Source organism: Scyliorhinus canicula, chromosome 5 (assembly GCF_902713615.1).
Source record: "Scyliorhinus canicula chromosome 5, sScyCan1.1, whole genome shotgun sequence".
NCBI classification, from domain to species: domain Eukaryota; kingdom Metazoa; phylum Chordata; class Chondrichthyes; order Carcharhiniformes; family Scyliorhinidae; genus Scyliorhinus; species Scyliorhinus canicula.
The window spans coordinates 110508841-110532761 of record NC_052150.1 but is presented as its reverse complement, the minus strand read 5'-3'; positions in this window follow the sequence as shown (position 1 = coordinate 110532761).

The following is a 23921-nucleotide window of genomic DNA, read 5'->3' as shown; positions in this document are numbered from 1 at the left end:
TCGTAGTCTTTTAAACTACACCTGCACTCTGAGCTAACTCTCTCTACCTCTGGTCACCTTTACTATACTGGATTGGATTTGTTTATTGTCATGTGTACCGAGGTACAGTGAAAAGTATTTTTCTGCGAGAAGCTCAACAGATCATTAAGTACATGGGAAGAAAAGGGAATAAAAGAAAATACATAATAGGGCAACACAAGGTATACAATGTAACTACATAAGCACCGGCATCGGATGAAGCATACAGAGTGTAGTGTTAATGAGGTCAGTTCATAAGAGGGTCATTTAGGAGTCTAGTAACAGTGGGGAAGAAGCTGTTTTTGAGTCTGTTCGTGCGTGTTCTCAGACTTCTGTATCTCCTGCCCGATGGAAGAAGTTGGAAGAGTGAGTAAGCTGGGTGGGAGGGGTCTTTGATTATGCTGCCCGCTTTCCCCAGGCAGCGGGAGGTGTAGATGGAGTCAATGGATGGGAGGCAGGTTTGTGTGATGGACTGGACGGTGTTCACGACTTTCTGAAGTTTCTTGCGGTCCTGGGCCGAGCAGTTGCCATACCAGGCTATGATGCAGCCAGATAGGATGCTTTCTATGGTGCATCTGTAAAAGTTGGTAAGGGTTAATGTGGACCTGCCAAATTTCCTTAGTTTCGTGAGGAAGTATAGGTGCTGTTGTGCATTCTTGGTGGTAGCGTCGACGTGGGTGGACCAGGACAGATTTTTGGAGATGTGCACCCCTAGGAATTTGAAACTGCTAACCATTTCCACCTTGGCCCCGTTGATGCTGACAGGGGTGTGTTCAGTACTTTGCTTCCTGAAGTCAATGACCAGCTCTTTAGTTTTGCTGGCATTGAGGGAGAGATTGTTTTCGCTGCACCACTCCACTAGGTTCTCAATCTCTCTCCTGTATTCTGACTCGCCATTATTTGAGATCCGGCCCACTATGGTCATATCATCAGCAAACTTGTAGATGGAATTGGAATCAAATTTTGCCACGCAGTCGTGTGTGTACAAGGAGTAGAGTAGGGGGCTAAGTGCGGGGCCCCGGTATTGAGGACTATTGTGGAGGAGATGTTATTGTTCATTCTTACTGATTGTGGTCTGTTGGTCAGAAAACCGAGGATCCAGTTGTAGAGTGGGGAGCCAAGTCCTAGGTTTTGGAGCTTTGATATGAGCTTGGCTGGGATTATGGTGTTGGAAGGTGGAGCTGTAGTCAATAAATAGGAGTCTGATGTAAGAGTCCTTGTTGTCGAGATGCTCTAGGGATGAGTGTAAGGCCATGGAAATGGCATCTGCTGTGGACCGGTTGCGATGATATGCGAATTGCAGTGGATCAAGGTATTCTGGGAGTATGGAGGTGATGCACTTCATGATCAACCTCTCAAAGCACTTCATTAAAACTGAAGTCAGGGCCACCGGGCGGTAGTCATTGAGTCACGTTGCCTGGTTCTTCTTTGGCACCAGTCTGATGGTGGTCTTCTTGAAGCAGGTGGGGACTCGGAGTGGAGTAGGGACAGGTTAAATATGTCCGCAAAAACCTCTGCCAGCTGGTCCGCGCAGGCTCTGAGTGGAGGACCAGGGATTCCATCTAGGCCCGTCGCCTTTTGAGGGTTCACTTTCAGGAAGGCCGATCTGACTTCGAAAGCTATGATGGTGGGTTGGGTGAGTTATGCGCTCTGGGGCACTCGACAGCGGATTGTTGGTTACCTGCTCGAACCGAACATAGAATGCATTAAGTTCATCGGGGAGGGGTGCACTGCTGCCGGAGATACTGCTCGGCGTTGCTTTGTAGCCCGTTATGTTGTTCAGTCCTTGCCACAATCGCCGAGAGTCTGTCTGTGACTCTAGCTTAGTTTGATATTCTCTCTTGGCATCTCCGATGGCTTTGCGGAGGTCGTACCTGGATTTCTTGTATAGGTCAGGGTCGTCTGAATTGAACACCTCAGATCTGTCCTTTAGTAGGGAGTCAATCGCGCGATAGAGCCATGGTTTCCAGTTGGGGAACTTATGTACTGCTTTCTTTGGTACGCAGTCGTCCACACATTTGCTGATGAAGTCTGTGACGGTGGTGGCATACCCATTTAAGTTGGTTGCTGAGTTCTTAAATATAGACCAGTCCACTGTCTCTAAGCAGTCACATAAGAGCTCTTCTGTTTCCTCGGACCAGCACTGCATGACCTTCTTAGCTGGCTTCTCCCGCTTGAGTTTCTGCTTGTATGCCGGGAGAAGGAGCATGGTCTTATGGTCTAATTTCCCAAAGTGCGGTTGGACGATGGGGAGGGATGGAACGGTAGGCACCCTTGATTTTTGAGTAGCAGTGGTCAAGAGTGTTGTCACCCCTGGTAGGACAGGAGGTATGCTGGTGGAATTTTGGCAGTACAAGGTTGGCCTTGTTGAAGTCTCCGGCCATGATGAACAAGGCCTCCGGGTGTTCTGTTTCGTAGTTGTTCATAACTGTGTACAGTTCGTCCAGCGCCTCCCTCACTTCTGCCTGGGGTGGGATGTAGACCGCTGTGATATGGCTGAAGTGAACTCACGTGGAAGATAGTATGGGCGGCATTTCACGGTCAGGTATTCCAGGTCCGGGGAGCAGTAGGTCGCCAGGGTCGCCACATCCAAGCACCAGGCGGAGTTGATGAGGAGGCAAACCCCTCCACCCTTCGCTTTGCCTGATGACGTGGTGCGGTCTGCCTGGTGAACTGAGAAGCCTTCAGGTTGTATGGCACAGTCCGGTGAGGCGGGGGTGAGCCGTGTCTCTGTGAAACAGAGCACACAGCAGTCTCTTACTTCCCTCTGAGAGGTAAGTCTGGCGTTAAGTTCTTCCAGATTGTTTTCGATCGATTGGACGTTTGCCAGGAGAATGCTGGTGAAAGGGGTCTTGAAACCGCATTGCTTCAGTCTAACCTGCAGACCACAGTGTTTCCCTCGCTTCCTCGGTCGGCGGCTGTGGCTGGATGATCCTGGGATCCGATGGGAGAAGTCTGACCTTGTGGAAGGTAGATGGTTGCGTCTGGCAAGGTCCAGGGTGCTAGCGGGGACCACCGCCCTGGTCACAAAGAGTCAGGAACTCGGCTTGAATCTGTCTTTTATACCCCTTTCTAGTGCTGCCATCTACTGATCGATTAGCTGTTATGTATATACATTAACCCCTTGTATACATACAGATATGCAGATCACTACATCCCCCTTTTTATTTTACATATTTTCTGTACTGTTTAAAGAAAATTGTACAATAAGAAATTATGATGACAATATCTGTACAAGTTGTGACGATATTGGTAATTATACAAAGTCAAGTATAATTTATGAGTCCAATCTTTACCAATTTAGACAGTTGGGTTTCCTTCTTCTTCTGTTTCTTTGTGTTTAGCTATCAACAAGTCATCATAAGGTGTTCAAATGGTTGAATCACTTTTGTTGTCTGAGCTCGCCCTTTTTCTGTGCTTGTGGTATCGATTAAGTATGTCAAAACAAAAACTGTTTTGTCTGGGAGCAAATACGAATTTGTGAAATTCGTTGGCGTGACATTTGTTTTGTCTGAACAATGTCCATGTGATGTTTCTACTCTTGCCATTGTTTTGAACTGTGTTGTTACATTGTCCTTTAGTTGCAGAGTTGTACCATTGTGTACAGGTTGTTGTTTTGTTGTTTCTGTTGTTGTTGTTGTGCTCAATAACTGTTCCTGGCGGATAATTTGAGTCACTCTGTAAGTTATTAATTTCAGTGTCCTTTGTGGTATCTGATGTTTCATTGAGCTTTTTGATTTGGGGTTTGTGTGAATGATCTGATGTTGCATTGATCTTGTGACATCAGTCGTTTCTGGTCGATTTGATTTATCTTTGATTCCTTGGTGCTCCTCTCCTGGAGTCATTTCAGGTTCATTTGAATCATTCTGATTTCTTGGTGCTCCTTTTCTGGAGTCAACGTCTTCAAGATTTCATTTTCTTGTAGGTTGTTTAGAGTAGATGAGGGTTCAATTACTGTGGTCTCAATGGATTCATTTGTAGCCTTACTTTGATCGCTATGTTCTTCTGTACAGTTGAGCTGAGATCTGTCAGTCTCGGTGTTGTCTTGCATATCTTGGGCGGGATTCTCCCCTACCCGGCGGGGCGGGAGGTCCAGGTGTAGCGGAGTGGCGCCAACCACTCCGGCGTCGACCCTGCGGGGGGTCGGGGAATTTCGCCCCTTGTGTGCTAATTGTGATCACTTTGTCACTATTCTCACATACAGTGGGTGGACATTCATTGTCTTCTTATAGTTGTGAAGATAAGGTGGATAGACCTTCATAGTCTTCTTTTTGTTGATCAAATGAGCAAGGTCGACTTTCATAGTTGTCTTCTTGCTGATCAAATAAGGTGGATAGACCTTCACAGTCTTCTTCTTGCATGGTTCTCACTCTGGAGTCTTTAATTGCTTCCATTCTGGAGCCTGTCAACGACCTCTCTGCGGAGGCTTCCATCGCTCTCTGTGGAGTCTCTCATCACTCTCTCTCGAGTCGTGCAATGTTCTCTCTGTGGAGTCGGTCAGTACTCTGTGTGTGGTGTTGTTTTCCTCTTGGTTATTTGACAGGTTGCTGTCATCCAATGTATCAATGATCTGTCATTGCATCAAGGTATTGCATTCATGTACCCTGAGTAGAGTTGTATTGAGCTTTTCAACCATGTTGCTGATGCTATGATCATCATATCCAAATAACTCAGCCATGTCCGAATAGTATTCTTCACTGAACAAATCAACTTCTTTAGTTTTGGATTTGTTATTGTGCTCTTCATTTTGAATGATGCAAACTTCTTGTTCCATGGTGCTGCAAATGTTATCTTCAACTGTTTGTCGAAATTCAGGCAATGCTCTGCCTTGCGAGGGAAATATTTTTTGTTTTGTGGCTTTAAAACTGTTACTTTGAATTTTTGGGAAATTTCCCTTTAAGTGGGCGTGTTCTGAGTGTTCTGACAGCATGATGCTCGTGACGTCTAGCGTAATCGTCAATTGCGCATGTGCAAATTGATCTTCTTCCAGAGTGCGCTTTTTTTCAACTAAGCATGCTGAGCTTCTCGTGCATGCACAGAACGGTATTTTGTCGGTTTGCGTCTTTTCTGGATGTGTGCATGCGCACACTGGTAAGAGCGCTCTCGCGCAAGGTGGCGGCCATCCAAAATGTGCTTCTTCATCGAGTGGGATACTGCCTCTACCACTTGGTAAGTTTTCGTGCCATTTTCACGGATTTTATATTCTAAGTATTCATTATATTGATTCTTTGATGTTCATGAGATATACATTTCGCAATCGTGATGTTTTTAGTGTTAAATCGTGTTGCCTTAATAATGCTTCCCTTAAACTTTCATCACATAGTCCATACACAATTTGATCACGAATCTTAGAATCTTGCAACGTTAAAACATTGCAAGATAGTGCTAGAAATTTTATGTCTGTGACAAAGCTTGTGATTGGCTCGCCATGTTTCTGCAAACTTTTGTGAAATCTAAATCTTTCCAAGTTCTCATTTATCTGCGTTTTGCAATGGTCGTCAAATTTTGTGATTATCACATTAAATTTGCTTTTATCCTCCCCTTGAGAGTAAATTAAGGAATTAGATATTTCAATAGCCTGATGTCCTACCACGGATAATAGCAGTGGAATTTTTCTAGCCTCAGTAGCGGTGGTCAAATCAAGTGCCTCTATATAAATTTTGAACTGCTGTTTGAAGTTTTCAATTTGAGTTAAGATTATCGATAGTTTTTAGTTGACGTGGGGCTTGAATGTGGTCTATCGAATTGATTGTTCTTCGAGGATCCAAATGCTGCAAAGCCTTCCAAATTCGAATAGTCGGTCCAAATTTTCTTTTTTATCCTGATAATTCTTATCTAATCCATCTCGTAAGCTTTTCTTGGAGTCACAATACTGGTACCATGTTATATTATATTACTACTCCAGTTAGCATGTTATATTCCTTGGTGTAATGTATGTTACTCATTTGCTTATTACCAAGATGCTATTAAACACAATGTTGGTAAACATTTGTAGTCTTCCAATTAAAGCAAATAATTTATTGAGTAACTTAAACAAATAAACTGTGAGTTTTTTCTCTCTCCAATAGTAATACTAGATATTAAATAAATAAGATTGAATAAGATTAAACTATGATTAACTGCACTTGCACTCTGAGCTAACTCTCTCAACCTCTGGTCACTAGTCATGATACACACAAAGAGGCAGGAACTCGGCTTGAGTCTGTCTTTTATACCCCTTTCCAGTGCTGCCATCTAGTGATCACTTAGCTGTTATGACTATACAGTAACCCCTTGTACACATACAGATATGCAGATCACTACACTGGAGAGGCTGCTGGACGCTGTGGAGGCCAGGAGGGATGCCCTGTTCCCCCAAGAGTCCCAGATGGTGAGCCACAGGTGGTGGCCGCTGTCAGCTCGGGGAGTATGACCAGGTGGACCGACCTCCAGTGCTGAAAAATAGTCAACTACCTAAACCGGCAGAATGAGTGGGTAAACACCAACACCCCCCCCCCCTCCCCGCCCATGAGATGTTTCCACTCCCACGGGAGCATGTACCCCCAACCCTCCCTCCACTCCCCTCCCCCTCCCCAATCCTCCATTCACACCCTTCTTCCCACCACTGTGAACCACGTGTGTGGCTAATGATCAATGCCCTCTCTGTGTCTCCTCAGGAAAATCTCTCCCATCATCATTGGGAAAGGGCCCAGACTGGCGGAGCGGTGCTGGACTTAAGAATCCTCAACTCCTTCGCGGAGCATGCCCTGGAGGTGTCCGCTGTGTTCAAGGACAGATCGGTCACCAACACGGAGGGAGAGGTAAGGAACCAGCGGAACCACCGCAGGTCCTCCAGCCGACGGCGATGGCCCATCCTGGGCGGCACCCTCTCCAGGCTCCCAGGAGACCACCTCAGGAGAGCTCGAGGGTGCCACCTAATAGTCGTGACACAGCTGTCATCCACACCCTACACCAGCGCAGATACACACACCTCGGTGGGACATGTCAGTGCACAGACTTCGGGGACACAATCTACTGATGCACATCAGCTGGAGGCAGGAACCCCCAGGCACGCAGTCATGATGGCCATGGCTGAGGGTCTCGGCAGAATCTCTGTATCTCTGGGGGATGTCACCCAGTACCAGGCTGACCATGGTGAAGTTCTGCGGGACTTGTCCCATTCTCAGATGGGAATGGCCAAGGCGCTGTAGAGCTTGTCCCAGTTGCAGGTGGGCACTGCTGAGGCACTGCAGAGCAATAACTGAGCAGCATCGCCGAGGGTGTCAACACAATGGTGCAGATCATGGAGAACCGCCAGGACTAGCAGAGCCAGATGATGCAGAGGCAGCTGGGACACGAACCAGCTGCTACTCCGTCCCAAGGTGACCACCCCGGGCCCTATGGGCTCCGAGCGGGAGGAGGAGGCGCTGAGTGCCAACCCGGACCAGTCCCAGTGGCCACCAGCTCCCCCAAGTTCCACCCCTTTGATGAGGCTGCATCTCGAAGTCAGCACACAGGACAGGGCGGGACGGCTATGAATATGCCACCCACAAGTGAGCCGGGGCTCTCTGGCCCCAGAGCTCGCAGAGAATGCCCGCCTGCTGCATCGAAGGCCACAGGATGAGGTTAGCAGCTGGATGCCTCCACCTCAGATGTGCATCCTGGGAACACACCTAGAGCTGGAAAGGCAAAGCACGTTGAGGATCACTGAGGGCACCAGGAATGTGGGAGAGGGTGGGGTTGGTAAGGGGTGGGGAGGTGCGGGTGGGGGTTAGGGCGGCACCATTGGGAGAATGGGGACTTAGGTTACGCATGAAACACCCTTGTGCAGAACCATTATGATGCCTCTGTCACTTTCTTCCGCAAAGCGGGCTGATCTCCGAACCCTTGGCCCCTCTCTCCAGGCATCTACCCCTCCCCATGGCACCCACCCAGCCTCCGACCGTGGACATGTCCCCTGGGTGTTCGGATGTTCGCTGCTGCATGTGTGCTGTTGCTTCTCGCAGTGTTCAAGCACAGTATCCAGACATCACGGTATGATTGGGATGGTAGGCAATGAGCTGCACATGTTACATGGTCCGCTCACCCACAGGAATACACTTGGAATATGTCAAGTGTTCACCTAACTGTGATTGCCAATTCCCTATTAGCAATAGTCTTCAGCCGCACGGCCAGGGGCCTCGGCAGGTGGTGAGGGTTATGGGTGGCTGTTGCGGCAGGCAGACAGGGACAAAGCTTGCATCCAGGGATTAGCATGACCCCCGGTTGCGCCCCTCCCTCACCCTCCTATGCAGGTCCATCTCTGCGGAGGGTCCCGGAGGGTCCCCCACCCTCCCACCGAGCACTGGGGTGGCAATCCCAGCGCCCCGGGGCTCTTTGCCTGTGAGCAAAGATGGCTGCTCACCTCTGCGGCTCCCCACAGAAGTCCTTCTGCCAGGTTCACATTTTTAAAAAGGTGTATTAATCAGCGCCAGTGTGAGCAATTGCTGGGGAGACACTGAATGATGGGAGGCCATTGGATAAGGGATGGCGCCCGTTAATTGTATGGCAATAGGGACTAAGTGGTGATAATTGATTTCTCGCCACGCTATGGCAAAATCCCGATTTTGCCAACGGGAGTAGGCCGGTTGCATCGCAAACTGTCACCTGGTGCAGTTCTCGGTTTTGGCTTCTCCCGCTGTTCACCGGCCTCTTCATCTCCATTACAAACCACACAGGCACCTGAAGGAGTGGGATGAGGTTCCCATTAATTTTCCCACAACACCTGTCATTTTGGCTCAGTAACCAAGCTAACAGAAGGTATTATGTTATAAGGTGACATTGTTACACACTGAGATAAATCTGTTACAAACCTGTCTGAGGCCAGATGCAAAGTTGCTTGTGGAAGCAAAATTTCTGAGGATGATAGGTTTTTAAAATGCTTTTGTTGAAAATAAAGTAAGCGTTTAGGGGGATTTCAAGTGTTATTGAAATACTAAAAAATCTGAGTCGAATGATGTCTTTAGTGTTATTAATTTGCAATTTGCATCACTTTACGATTCCGATATTCTGCCTGCCAAATTTGCAAGTATTTCATCAATTCAAATGTAGTTACTTAACAACCTATTTACTTGAATTGAGATTAAGTATAGAATCAATTGGAAATCTATCACCATACGGGGGTGGGTTAGCGCAGTTGGCTGGATGGCTGGTTTGTGATAAGAGTAATGTCAGCAGCATGGGTTCAATTCCTGTACCGGCTGAGGTTCTTCATGAAGCTCATGAAGCTCCCACATTCTCAACCTTGCTCCTCAGCTGAGGTGTGGTGACCCTCAGGTTTCTCACCACGAGTCAGTTCTCTCTCAAAAAATGGGAAAGCAGCCTATGGTCCTCAGGGACTATGGTGACTTTGTGGTGAATGTGATTCACAGCGGATTATAATCTGTATATACATGTGTCTATATTGTAAGTACAGTTGCACTACCTGTCCTCCAGGGGGAGTAGCTCTGGGAATGCTCGAGTTGTACGGGGCTTCTCCCTTGGCTCTGCCCAGGACTCCTCCCCCAGAAGCTGCTGTATAAAGATCAGTGCCACATGGTCAGCCGGCCAGTTCACCGAAAGTTCAATGGCTAATAGGCTGGCTCTGTTGTGAGTATATTAAAACCGCTATTCTAATCCTACAAGCACGTGTCCGTAGAATTGTTGGTTCCAACAATTTGATATACTAAGGAAACAGTCGAAGAAATCACGGAAGCAGCCCTCAAGCCCGGACGCCTAGAACTCGACCCAGAGGATGCAGAGGCTAAGGAAATTGTTTCCCACTGGCTGAGATGTTTTAAAGCCTACCTGGCAGAAGCCAGCACCGCCGGAACAACGGAGGAACAAAAACTCAGCCTACTGCACGCGAGGGTAAGCCACAGAATCTCCACACAGCTAAATCCGGCCGGTTCTTACACCGCAGCGCTGGCAATATTGGACAAAATGTACGTTAGGCCCATTAACGAGGTTTATGCATGCCACGTGTTTACGACCCGCCATCAGCGGCCTACAGAAACGCTAGCCGAGTTTGTAAGAGAATTGAACAATCTTTCCAATGACTGTAATTATCAAGCCATTACCGCGGCTGAACATAGGGAGCTTGCTGTGCGGGACGTTTTCGTGGTGGGCCTTAGGTCTAACTATGTGCGCCAAAGACTGCTAGAAAAGGGGGCCCAGGACTTAGACACTACTGTGGAGGCTGCTACCACTATGGAAGTTTCCTTCCGCAGCCTCACCTCGTTTCCCGCGGACCCCGCGAACTCATCGTGGACCCCTGACCAACAGTCCCCCCAAGCCTGTGCCGCACAGACCCCCAGCTACCGCGCTGACAAAGCCAGTTACTCTGCTGCCCCAGCCAGTTACTCTGCTGCCCCAGCCAGTTACTCTGCTGCCCCAGCCAGCTACTCGGCTGCTCCAGCCTGCCATTTCTGTGGCAAAAGCCAGCACCCACGGCAGCACTGCCCGGCCCGTAACGCGACCTGCAGCAGCTGCGGGCGAAAAAGACACTATGCCAGAGTGTGTCTGGCGAAGAAAGTCCCAGCCTCTAACCCTCCCACGGCTCAAAACACTTGTTCCCTGAAGTCACAGGCCTGCTGGTCCTGAAATGCTGCAGCCTGTATGCCGACTCCGCCCCCACCCGACATGTGCGACTCATGGGGGCAGCCATCTTGGCAATCCTCCTCCATGCGGCCGGCCATGTGCGACTCATGGGGGCGGCCATCTTGGGATTCATCCCCTTCAAACTCTGAAACTCACCTCGACGACTACGAACTCAGAGGGCAGTCATCATGGGGCCACTCCAGCACAGCTGATCGAGCCGCCGACTACCCGCAACTCAGCGTAGTCACCCTGGATCAATCCCGCCCCAAGCACCTACGAAGTTCGATGACGGAGTTCCAGATCAACGGGTATAGCACGCCATGCCTCTTTGACTCTGGGAGCACCGAGAGCTTCATACATCCAGAGCTGGTAAGACGCTGTTCGCTTTTTATTTTTCCGGTGAGCCAAACTATCGCCCTCGCTTCGGGCTCCCACTCAGTCTAAATCCAAGGACGCACCGTTGCTACGCTCACAATTCGAGGCGCTAGTTATTCTAAATTTAAACTTCATGTCCTGCCCGACCTCTGCGCGCCACTCTTATTAGGCCTGGATTCCCAGTGCAACCTCAAGAGCCTCACCCTCAGCTTCGGCGGGCCCCTGCCCCCACTCACTATCTGCAGCCTAACCACGCTGCGCATCTCTCCCCCCCCCTCCGTTCTTTGCCAATCTCACTCCAGATTGCAAGCCAGTAGCTACTCACAGCAGGCGATACAGCCTACAGGATAGGGTCTTTATCCGATTTGAGGTCCAACGGCTGCTCAGTGAGGGGATCATAGTGGCCAGTAATAGTCCCTGGAGAGCTCAGGTGGTGGTCGTCAAGACTGGGGAAAAATTTTGCATGGTCGTCGACTATAGCCAGACCATAAATCGCTTTACGCTCCTAGACGCGTATCCCCTCCTCAGAATTGCAGACATGGTTAATCAGATCGCCCAATATCGGCTATTTTCCACGGTGGATGTGAAATCTGCATACCACCAGCTCCCAATCCGCCCGGAGGACCGCTACTACACAGCATTCGAGGCCGATGGCCGCCTCTTCCATTTCCTCTGGGTCCCTTTCGCCGTCACTAATGGGGTTTCAGTGTTCCAACGAGCAATGGACCGAATGGTAGACCAGTACGGGCTGCGGGCCACGTTTCCGTATCTGAACAATGTTACCATCTGTGGCTATGACCAGCAGGACCACGACGCCAACCTCCACCGTTTTCTCCAAACGGCACAGAAATCTAATCTCACTTATAACAAGGAGAAATGCGTTTTCCGCACAAACAGACTGGCCATCCTCGGCTACGTCGTGGAGAACGGAGTCCTGAACCCAGACCCAAACCGCATGCGCCCCCTCTTAGAACTCACCCTCCCTCATTGCACCAAGGTCCTCAAACGGTGCTTGGGGTTCTTCTCATACTACGCCCAGTGGGTCCCTCAATATGCAGACAAAGCCTGCCCACTCTTTAAGGCCACACGATTTCCCCTGTCAGCTGAGGCGCACCAGGCCTTCATCTGCATTCAGGAGTACATCGCCAAAGCAGCCATGCGGACGGTGGATGAATCCACTCCCTTTCAGGTTGAGAGCGACGCCTCAGAGGTAGCTCTAGCAGCCACTTTAAATCAGGCAGGGAGGCCCGTTGCATTTTTCTCCCGTACCCTATCCGCTTCAGAACTCCGACACTCCTCAGTCGAGAAGGAAGCACAAGCCATCGTGGAGGCTGTTCGTCACTGGAGGCACTACCCCGCAGGTAGGAGGTTCACCCTCATCACCGACCAACGATCGGTTGCTTTTATGTTTGACAATTCGCAAAGGGGCAAAATAAAAAATGATAAAATCCTTCGGTGGAGGATCGAACTCTCCACCTATAGTTACGATATTAAATATCGACCGGGGAAGCTCAACGAGCCCTCGGATGCCCTATCCCGCGGGACATGCGCCAGCGCGCAGATCAGCCATCTGAAAACCATCCACGTTGACCTCTGCCATCCAGCGTTCACCCGGCTCGCCCACTACATCAATGCCCGAAACCTGCCTTTCTCCAACGAGGAGGTAAAAGCGGTCACCAGGGACTGCCCGATCTGTGCAGAGTGCAAACCGCACTTCTATAGACCAGACAGGGCCCACCTGGTCATGGCTTCTAGGCCCTTTGAACGCCTTGCGATTGATTTCAAAGGGCCACTCCCCTCCACTAACAAGAACATTTATTTCCTCAACATCATCGACGAGTTCTCCCGATTCCTTTTTGCCATTCCGTGCCCTGATATGACCTCCCACACAGTCATTAGGGCCCTGCATAGTGTCTTCACCCTGTTCGGTTTCCCCAGCTACGGGGTTCGTCCTTTATGAGCGACGAGCTGCGTCAGTACCTGCTCGACAAGGGCATCGCCTCGAGCAGGACTACCAGTTACAACCCCAGGGGGAACGGGCAGGTGGAGAGGGAGAACGCGACGGTCTGGAAGACCGTCCTGCTGACCCTCCAGTCTAGAAAACTCCAAGTCTCCCAGTGGCAAGAAGTCCTGCCAGACGCGCTCCACGCAATCAGATCCCTCCTCTGTACAGCTACAAATCAAACCCCTCACGAGCGATTCTTCATTTTTTCTAGGGGCACTACCACGGGAGTCTCACTTCCGGCGTGGCTGAGGACACCAGGCCCGGCCTTCCTGAGGAAGCACGTCAGGGGGCACAAAACTGACCCCCTTGTTGAAAAGGTGCGCCTCCTCCATTCCAACCCCCAGTACACATTCGTGGAGTTCCCGGACGGTCACCAGGACACAGTATCCCTTCGGGACCTGGCACCCGCTGGATCCAGCCCCCCCCCACCCCCGCTGAGGATCCCCTTACTATCCCTATGCTGCCGCCCCCTCGCGCCCCCGATTCCGCAAGCTCACCCCACCGGTTCCACGCGCCAGAACCAGCCCGCCCCTTGCTCCCCCAGTCTCCGGTCGAGCCAGAGGTGTATAAAGTTTGGACGAGACCCGCCCCGGAGTCTGCCATCGTACCCCAGCTCTCAACACCCACCCAGCCACCGCAAGAGGCTGCAACCCCAGTGCTCCGCAGATCGAAAAGAACAATTCATCCACCGGACAGACTAACTCTGTGAGCCACCACCCTCGCTGGACTCAATGTTTTTCACAGGGGGTGAATGTGGTGAATGTGATTCACAGCGGATTATAATCTGTATATACATGTGTCTGTATTGTAAGTGCAGTTGCACTACCTGTCCTCCAGGGGGAGTAGCTCTGGGAATGCTCGAGTTGTACGGGGCTTCTCCCTTGGCTCTGCCCAGGACTCCTCCCCGGAAGCTGCTGTATAAAAGCTCAGTGCCACATGGTCAGCCGGCCAGTTCACCAAAAGTTCAATGGCTAATAGGCTGGCTCTGTTGTGAGTATACTAAAACCGCTATTCTAATCCTACAAGCACGTGTCCGTAGAATTGTTGGTTCCAGCAGACTTATATTCCATATCACTATAATACAATTCAAATGTATTTTTGTGGCTGCTGCTCTAACTGATTCCAAGAAATCTGGAAAAAAACATTTAATTATCTTAGAATTGTTCAGCACATTTATTAATTCTATTTTTGCCTCTTAAAATGTAAATATTGAAAATCATTTCAATTAAAAAAATTAAGATCAGAGGGCATACATACCACTTAAACACTAGAACAAAAATAAAACTAAATGGATATGTTTCTATTTATTGGTGCATTTTCAAACATTTGATGTGCCAACAAAAACACCAGAAGTTTCATTAGGCTGGAAAGCATATGCAATGGTGTACATTTCAGCCAAGTTCACAGAGCAGCTCTGTGCTAAGTTGGCCTCTCCTCCACAAGAAAGAAAACATTATTAGTGAATAAAATAAATGATTTATTTCAGTAATATTGAAATTAAAATGAAATCTAGTTCAACCAAAATGCAAAGGAATGGGATAACAGCAACGTAAAAGAGTCAATTATCTGCCATTGATAGGAAACAGGGGCGTGATTTAATGGCTGCACTGTGGTGGTATGGATATGAGCACTGCCATTGGTGCAAAGCACTGGCTTCCCATTGGCTCTGGCTGGTCATGTGCCTCTCATCCGATTGGTTGGGACTAGTCACGTGACTGCTCTCTAATTGGTCGAGAGGCAAGTAGGTCCCGCCTCCGAGGTGGGGGTACCAGCTCCATATAAGTACCCAGAGTTCCCGCCGGTCGGTCTTACTCTGTAGTCGACTACCGGGCTAACAACTAGCTGATTAAAGCCACAGTTCAGAGCCTAATTGTGTCTTGAGTCGAATTGATGGTACATCACGCACTGCGCCCAAAATGGCGCTCACCACAGCTCAGAGTGGCCGACAAAAGCTGGGAGACCCCGCTCCCAGAATCTACCCGGCTCACAATGCCTCACAAGGTCTAACACAATCTCGCGAGACGTTGCGATGTGAATCCCGCCCATTGTGGACAGGATCACTTTTTGGCAAATCTGCATATTAAAGCGAGACAGCTAGTCTCACTTTAATGTGTAGATTTCTGAGTTATCTGAGGCTTGGGATCTATCCCCTTCGCCTTGGACACCTCAGGCAAGTCCATTCAGTACTGGTCTCCACAAACGGAATGTCACTTATGGGGCTCTCCCAAGGGATTGGAGGCCCCCAGTTGCATGCCCTTTGGGCAGGGTGGTACTCTGCACTGCCTGTCACTCTGGCAATGTCACCTGGGTGGGGACCCTGCCATAATATGTTGGGACTTGGGGGGTTGCTTCGGGAGCCTTGGAGATCTCTCGCTACACTGAGGAGTTCCGGCGGGTGGAGCTCCTCAATGTACAAAATGAGGCTATGTGTGGCATCATCCACGCGTTCCCCAGTGAGGCCCCTTATCCAACGCAAGTCGCATTTTATAGCCTTGCATTTCTCGGTGCTACGAGCACTGGGAAACACGTGGCTAAATGTGCTCCCTATGGGCCATTTGTTTCCATTTAGTTAAATCACGCCGCAAGTATATGAAAACTATCCAACACATTCCAAGCTGGACATTCACAGTGTTCGTGTAGCAAACTACTGTACATGCCACATTTAACAGACCTGAGATAAGTAGCAAAAGACAGGAAACCTCAAATATCAGATCAAATGTTACAAACATCAGCAATGCTTTCAAACTAACAGGTGCGAGAATATTTGGATTATCTCCAACTTTACAATATCTATTTCATCCAAGTTTAATTAGACTTACACACCACCACAATATTGTGGCTTCAGAAGTCATGACTCATACATGCCTTTGATATTTGAAGCCTTTTATTACTCAGGTGGGACAATACATCAATTCTGACTAAAACTTTAATGGAATAATTGTAATGTTAACAAAGTCCATGGAGTACAAATTTAAGTTATATAAAATCTAATTACTGCCAAGTAATTTGACCTTTTCTCATGCAAATGGTTTATTGATGGGGAATTTGTTGTTCCAGCTTTGCTGCCATAACGTTTACATAATGGCTGTGGAAGTATTTCCACTATTCTGCCACTGAAGATGGCAGAGCATGAGCAGCTTTGAGGAAATTATCGAACTATATTTTTTTCCCCACTTGAATGTTACTAAAAATAATTGATGTAAAGAAGGCAACACCAGAGATGGTGTTCCAGGATTTTTGTCCCAGGAAATAATAGAGTTTTGCCAGTGCATCTCAATGATGTCATGGATGTTATGAGAAACAAAGTGACAAAAGTGAATATGAATATGCACCCTGTCACTTGCCACCATGTCACAATAAAGCACCCCCCCCCCCCCCTCTGCCCCACCGCTAAAATCATGAATTGCAATTGGACACAGAATCCCATGTCAGACCACAGAACCAAAATTGGATTAGTCTCGGGTCCCACCTCGCCGGCCGTAACGGGTTTCCTGCTCAGAGCGGGAGCGAACCCTGTGATTATGCAAAACCCCTGTTTTAATATAATTAGCAGGCTGCAATGTGGACTTTAAGCCCTCCCACAATGCTCCAATCCCCATACCCTCAAACGGGAACTCCACTGTGGGCTTTTCTGCAGGTTTTGACAAATGTGCATCTGGCATGTTGGCCTCCGAGGTGGGGTGGAGGGAAGGGGGGGGAGGGGAGGGCAAGGAGATAGGTCCAGTGCCCATGTGCTCTCAGTGCCCAGGGCTAGAAGGGATAGTCCAGATGTGGGAGCCCATCCGGGGGAGAGTCCCAAGCTCAATCCCTTAGCCCCAGTCCATACAACAGCCAGAATGCTTAGGGGATCCTCCCTCTGCCTGACAGTGGCAGAGGAGCATATGAATAATGAACTTACTTTTTTGACCACCCTCATGTCCATCACGTCAGGTCTGCACTTGCCAAGACTTGCATTAATGCACGCCCAGTGGAGTTCCCGCTGGGGGTTGGAGGTGGGGGACGGGGGTTCCTGCTGGGGGTTGGAGAATTTCGCCCCCTGTCTTTCCCTGTTAATATCTTAAATACTTCAATCAGATCATCCCTTAACCTTCCAAATTCTAATGAAAACAGGCCCGTAGTCCAGGTATAATTTTAGTTAATTTATGCTGCACTCCTTCCAAGGCCTGGAGCTGCTCTCAATACGCCAACTGGGGTGTAACCAGGGTTTTGTATAGCTGCAGCATAACCCCTGTGCCTTTATACTCCAATCCTCTAGATTTAACGATTTTATACATCGTTTGAGGGCCTTGGGGAATGGGGGAGGGAGAGTTCCATGAGGGGGCGCATGCGATCGGGGTCGGCCACGAGAACTCCGTTCTGGACCACATAGCCGAGGATTGCTAATCGGTCCGTACTGAACACTTGTTCTCCTTGTTGTAGGTTAGGTCAAGGTGCTTGGCGGTGTGGAGAAATTTGAAAGGGTTAGCGTCGTGGTCCTGCTGGTCGTGGCCGCAGATAGTGACATTGTCCAGGTACAGGAAGTGGCCCGCAGTCCATACCGGTCAACCATTCGCTTCATCTCCCGTTGGAAGACCGAGACCCCGTTAGTGACGCCGAAGGGGACCCTAAGGAAATGGTAAAGGCGGCCGTCCACTTCAAATATGGTGTACTGGCGGTCCGCCTTGCGAATGGGGAGCTGGTGGTAGGCAGATTTCAGGTCTACTGTCGAGAAGACCCGGTACTATGCAATCTGATTGACCATATGAGATATGCGAGGGAGGGGGTACACATCAAGCTGCGTGTACCCATTGATGGTCTGACTGTAGTCAACGACAATCCTGTTTTTCTCCCCAGTTTTTACCACTACCACTTGGGCTCTCCAGGGGCTGTTGCTGGCCTCGATAATACCTTCCCGTAGCAGCCGCTGGACCTCAGACCTGATGAAGGTCCTGTCCTGGGAACTGTACCGTCTGCTCCTGGTGGCGACGAGTTTGCAATCCGGGGTGAGGTTCGCAACAGGGAAGGTGGATCGACCTTAAGGGTCGTGAAGCCGAATACAGTAAGGGGTGGCAGGAGCCCGGCAAATTTCAAGGTTAGGCTCTGGAGGTTGCACTGTCCAGGCTGAGTAGCAGGGCAGCGCAGAGGTTGGGGAGAACGTAGAGCCGGAAGCCGCTGAACTCTACGCCCTGGATGGAGGGTGGCAGTGCAATACCCCCGGATCACCACGGAGTGGCAGCCGGAGGCCAGGGAGATTCTCTGGATGGTGGACCGTGAGGGAGCAGCTCCTTCCCGTATCGGGGTGGATAAAGCTCTCCGTGCTCCAGGAGTCCAGAAGGCAGGAAACCCTGTGCCTGTCGATCTTCACCATTGTTGACGCGGTCGTGAGGTTGTGCGGTCGCGTCTTGTCGATCTCAACGGAGGCCAGGCACAGTTGGTTGGCGGCGGTTACTGGCGATGAATGGCCCGATGAGGTGTCCGATGAGCAGGGATCCTGAGGCGGGAAGATGGCGGCGCCCACGGGCTGCACATGTCCTGGGGCGGGCAGATAGCACCGTCCACGGGCCGCACATGTCCTGAGGCAGGCAAGATTGCGGCGCCCATGGGCCGCACGTGTGAAGCGAGCAAGATGGCGAGGAAGATGGCGGTGCCCACGGGCCACACATGGTCTGCGGGGAGGAAGATGGCGGCACCTGGGGGGCGCCGGGGCAATGGCGGTGACCGAGCGGGCCTGGCACACAGTAGCAAAATGTCCTTTCTTACCGCAGGCCTTGCAGAGCGTGCTATGTGCCGGGCTGTGTTGTCAGGGGTGCTTTGACTGTCCGCAGAAGTAGCACTTGGGTCCCCTGGGGTTGTTTGGTTACCGCACGGCGCAGGCCTGGGGTTGGCTGGGGGCAGTCGCTGACGGGTTGCATGGTGGGGCGTTCGCTGGCGGGGTCCACGATGTCCAGGAGGGGTGGGCTGCGCGGTCGGGGGCATACGCTTGAATATTGCACGAGGCGACCGTGAGCGAGAGCGCTAGTTTCTTGGTCGCCGCGAGGTCTTGGGTAGCCCCTTCTAAGAGTTGCAGCCGGATTATGCCAACTCTATGCCTGTAACAAACGCGTCTCGAAGTAGCAAGTCTGAATGTTCAGAGGCCGAGACAGCCTGACATTCGCAGTCTCTCACTAGGATTTGAAGGGCACGCCAGAAATCCTCCACAGACTCACCGGGGGGTTGATGCCGCATGGCGAGGAGGTGCCTGGCGTAGATCTTGTTGGTCTGCTGCATGTAGTTCTCCTCCAGTTGCACCATGGCCTCAGCATAAGAACATAAGAACTAGGAGCAGGAGTAGGCCATATGGCCCCTCGAGCCTGCTCCGCCATTCAATCAGATCATGGCTGATCTTTTGTGGACTCAGCTCCACTTTCCAGCCTGAACACCATAACCCTTAATCCCTTTATTCTTCAAAAAAACTATCTATCCTTATCTTAAAAACATTTAATGAAGGAGCCTCAACTGCTGCACGGCAAGGAATTCCATAGATTCACAACCCTTTGGGTGAAGAAGTTCCTCCTAAACTCAGTCCTAAATCTACTTCCCCTTATTTTGAGGCTATGCCTCTAGTTCTGCTTTCACCCGCCAGTGGAAACAATCTGCCCGCATCAATCCTATCTATTCCCTTCATAATTTTAAATGTTTCTATAAGATCCCCCCTCATAGTTCTAAATTCCAACAAGTACAATCCCAGTCTACTCAACCTCTCTTCATAATCCAACCCCTTCAGCTCTGGGATTAACCTAGTGAATCTTCTCTGCACACCCTCCAGCGCCAGTACGTCCTTTCTCAGGTAAGGAGACCAAAACTGTACACAATACTCCAGGTGTGGCCTCACTAACACCTTATACAATTGCAGCATAACTTCCCTAGTCTTAAACTCCATCCCCCTAGCAATGAAGGACAAAATTCCATTCGCTTTCTTAATCACCTGTTGCACCTGTAAACCAACTTTTTGCGACTCATGCACGAGCACACCCAGGTCTCTCTGCACAGCAGCATGTTTTAATATTTTATCATTTAAATAATAATTCCTTTTGCTGTTATTCCTACCAAAATGGATATCTTCACATTTGTCAACATTGTATTCCATCTGCCAGACTCTAGCCCATTCACTTAACCTATCCAAATCCCCCTGCAGACTTCCGGTATCCTCTGCACTTTTTGCTTTACCACTCATCTTAGTGTCATCTGCGAACTTGGACACATTGTACATGGTCCCCAACTCCAAATCATCTATGTAAATTGTGAACAATTGTGGGCCCAACACTGATCCCTGAGGGACACCACTAGCTACTGATTGCCAACCAGAGAAACACCCATTAATCCCCACTCTTTGCTTTCTATTAATTAACCAATCCTCTATCCATGCTACTACTTTACCCTTAATGCCAATGCATCTTTATCTTATGCAGCAACCTTTTGTGTGACAACTTGTCAAAGGCTTTCTGGAAATCCAGATATACCACATTCATTGGCTTCCCATTATCTACCGCTCTGGTAAAGTCCTCAAAAAATTCCACTAAATTAGTTAGGCACGACCTGCCCTTTATGAACCCATGCTGCGTCTGCCCAATGGGACAATTTGCATCCAGATGCCTTGCTATTTCTTCCTTGATGATAGATTCCAGCATCTTCCCTACTACCAAAGTTAAGCTCATTGGCCTATAATTACCCGCTTTCTGCCTACCTCCTTTTTTAAACAGTGGTGTCACGTTTGCTAATTTCCAATCCGCCAGGACCACCCAAGAGTCTAGTGAATTTTGGTAAATTATCACTAGTGCATTTGCAATTTCCCTAGCCATCTCTTTTAGCACTCTGGGATGCATTCCATCAGGGCCAGGAGAGTTGTCTACCTTTAGCCTCATTATCTTGCCCATTACTACCTCCTTAGTGATAACAATCATCTTAAGGTCCTCACCTGTCATAGCCTCATTTCTATCAGTCACTGGCATGTTATTTGTGTCTTCCACTGTGAAGACCGACCCAAAAAACCTGTTCAGTTCCTCAGCCATTTCCTCATCACCCATTATTAAATCTCCCTTCTCATCCTCTAAAGGACCAATATTTACCTTAGTCACCCTTTTTTGTTTTATATATTTGTAGAAACTTTTACTATTTTGTATTCTGAGCAAGTTTACTCTCAGAATCTATCTTACTCTTCTTTATAGCTTTTTTAGTAGCTTTCTGTTGCCCCCTAAAGATTTCCCAGTCCTCTAGTCTCCCATTAATCTTTGTATGCTTTTTCCTTCAATTTGATACTCTCCCTTATTTCATTAGATATCCACGGTTGATTTTCCCTCTTTCTACTGTCCTTCCATTTTGTTGGTATAAACCTTTGCTGAGCACTGTGAAAAATGGCTTGGAAGGTTCTCCACTGTTCTCAATTGTTTCACCATAAATTCTTTGCTCCCAGTCTACCATAGTCTACTCTTCTCTCATCCCATTGTAATCTCCTTTGTTTAAGCACAAAACACTAGTGTTTGATTTTACTTTCTCACCCTCCATCTGTACTTTAAATTCCACCATATTGTGATCCCTCCTTCCGAGAGGATCTCTAACTATGAGATCATGAATCAATCCTGTCTCATTACACAGGACAAGATCTAGGACCGCTTGTTCCCTCGTAGGTTCCATTACATACTGTTCTAGGAAACTATCGCGGATACATTCTATAAACTCCTCCTCAAGGCTGCCTTGACAGACCTGGTTAAACCAATCGATATGTAAATTAAAATCCCCCATGATAACTGCTGTACCATTTCTGCATGCATGAGTTATTTATTTGTTTATTGCCTGCCCCACCATAATGTTACTATTTGGTGGCCTGTAGATTACTCCTATCAGTGACTTTTTCGCCTTACTATTCCTGATTTCCACCCAAGTAGATTCAGCCTTATCCTCCATAGCACCGATGTCATCCCTTACTATTGCCCGGATGTCATCCTTAAATAACAGAGCTACGCCACCTCCCTTACCATCCATTCTGTCCTTCCAAATGGTTTGATATCCTTGGATATTTAACTCCCAGTCGTGACCATCCTTAACCATGTATCAGTAATGGCCACTAAATCATAGTCATTCATGTTGATTTGTGCCATCAGCTCATTTGCCTTATCCGAATACTACGAGCATTCAGGTAAAGTACACTTATGTTGGCTTTTATACCTCTGTTTTGAATCTTAACACCTCGATCAGTAACCTTTCCTAAGTTATATTTCCTCTTAACTTTTCTCCTAATTTTCCCTGCCGTTGAACCCATATCTTCATGTAACAACCTGCCGGGTCGCTTACCATTTATGTTTTTACTATTATTTACTATTATTCCTTTTAGTATTACTGGGCCTATTCACTGAGCTTCCCTCAGTCACTGTACCTTGAACTGTCGCCCTTTTTGATTTTTGACTATGGCTCCTCTGCATTACACTTTTCCCCTTATTGCCTTTTGTTTCTGTCCCTGTTTTACTATCTTCCGACTTCCTGCATTGGTTCCCAGCCCCCTGCCACATTAGTTTAAGCATATGTCGGCACATCCCGGATGAGGGGGAAGATGTCCAAACTCAGGCACGTGTAGAGGATCTGGAGCTTCTGTTCCTCTGAGGGTGGGTCAGTCGCAGATCCTATGTATGCCTATGTATGCCACGAAGCAGGCTAGCCAATGTGCGAAGGCTGACTTGGCGTTGTTTGCTGGAGGGTGCAGCTGCAGACGATCAGGCTTGATGCGGAGATCCATCTTTTAAAAATCTCTGTGTAATAAATTGATGCATTATCAATTACGACGAGACGAGAGTAGAGAGTAACCGAGGCTTTATTACGCAGAGATGTGTGGCCTCCTACAGCTGCTGCCGAAATGGCTGCAGTTCGGAGAGCATACACATTTATACTCCGCCTACTGGGAAAAGCTAGCAGGCAGGGATCTATCCCCGTACCTGTAGTACAGGGGCCTTACCGTAATACCCTCGTATGCAGTGCAGTATATACAATATAATACAACAGTGGTGACTACCACAATGTGCAAAACTTCGGCACTGGAACCACATGGATCCCTGGGGTGGTCCTCCAAGCGACAGGCCTGGTCGCTACACTGTCCAGACACAAGGAAATGAAGCTAACTGCCACCTTGACCACATTCGAAGATGCGTGCAAGAACAGTTAGAGATAAGTCAGGGTGCCCCGACGAGGGTCCGGGCACAATCCCCTTTACAGCCGAGGAGAACCCCCGAGGGATTGTCGGGGTATCGCTCGCCATTGCTACCTCTTGTCAGACATTGGAAGGCCAAAGTACCTGATGAACTCCCAGGGCCATCTAAAGACGGCAAAGACAATGACGATGACTCTAACATGGACATCGGCCTGCCCAACGACAGCATAGCAGCGCGTTTGCGTTGACACCTTTGCTGGCCAAGCCACTCCCACCATGCCGCTCTTCATGAAAATGAAGGTCACTGGTGTACTACACACCTACTGGACCAATTTGCTACCATTGGACTACTGTCCGCCTCCCACGAGGTAGAGGGAACCACTAACTGAAGCAATAGATAAACCTAGTTGTTATCTTGCCTACCTGCTGTCGTATGAAGAACTTACCTTCGGCTATCACACCTTCCATTAGCCTTTTTGAATATTCTCTGCACTAGTTTGCATTTTAAGGATCTAGGCACCTGACCCCCCAAGTCTCTTTGGACATCCACTGTACCTAATCTCTTTCCATTTGGGTAATGACAGAATATATGGGAGATGAGGGAGAAATGGAAATCAAGAAGAGGAGATGAGGGAATAGATGGCATGGAGGAGGAAGATGGAGAAGCAGATGATGACCAGAGAGAGAGAGAAATTTATGCCAGTAATAGTGAGAAGTGAGAAAACAAATGGCAGAGATATGATCAATCCTGGAAGTTGTGCTTTGACGTGATGA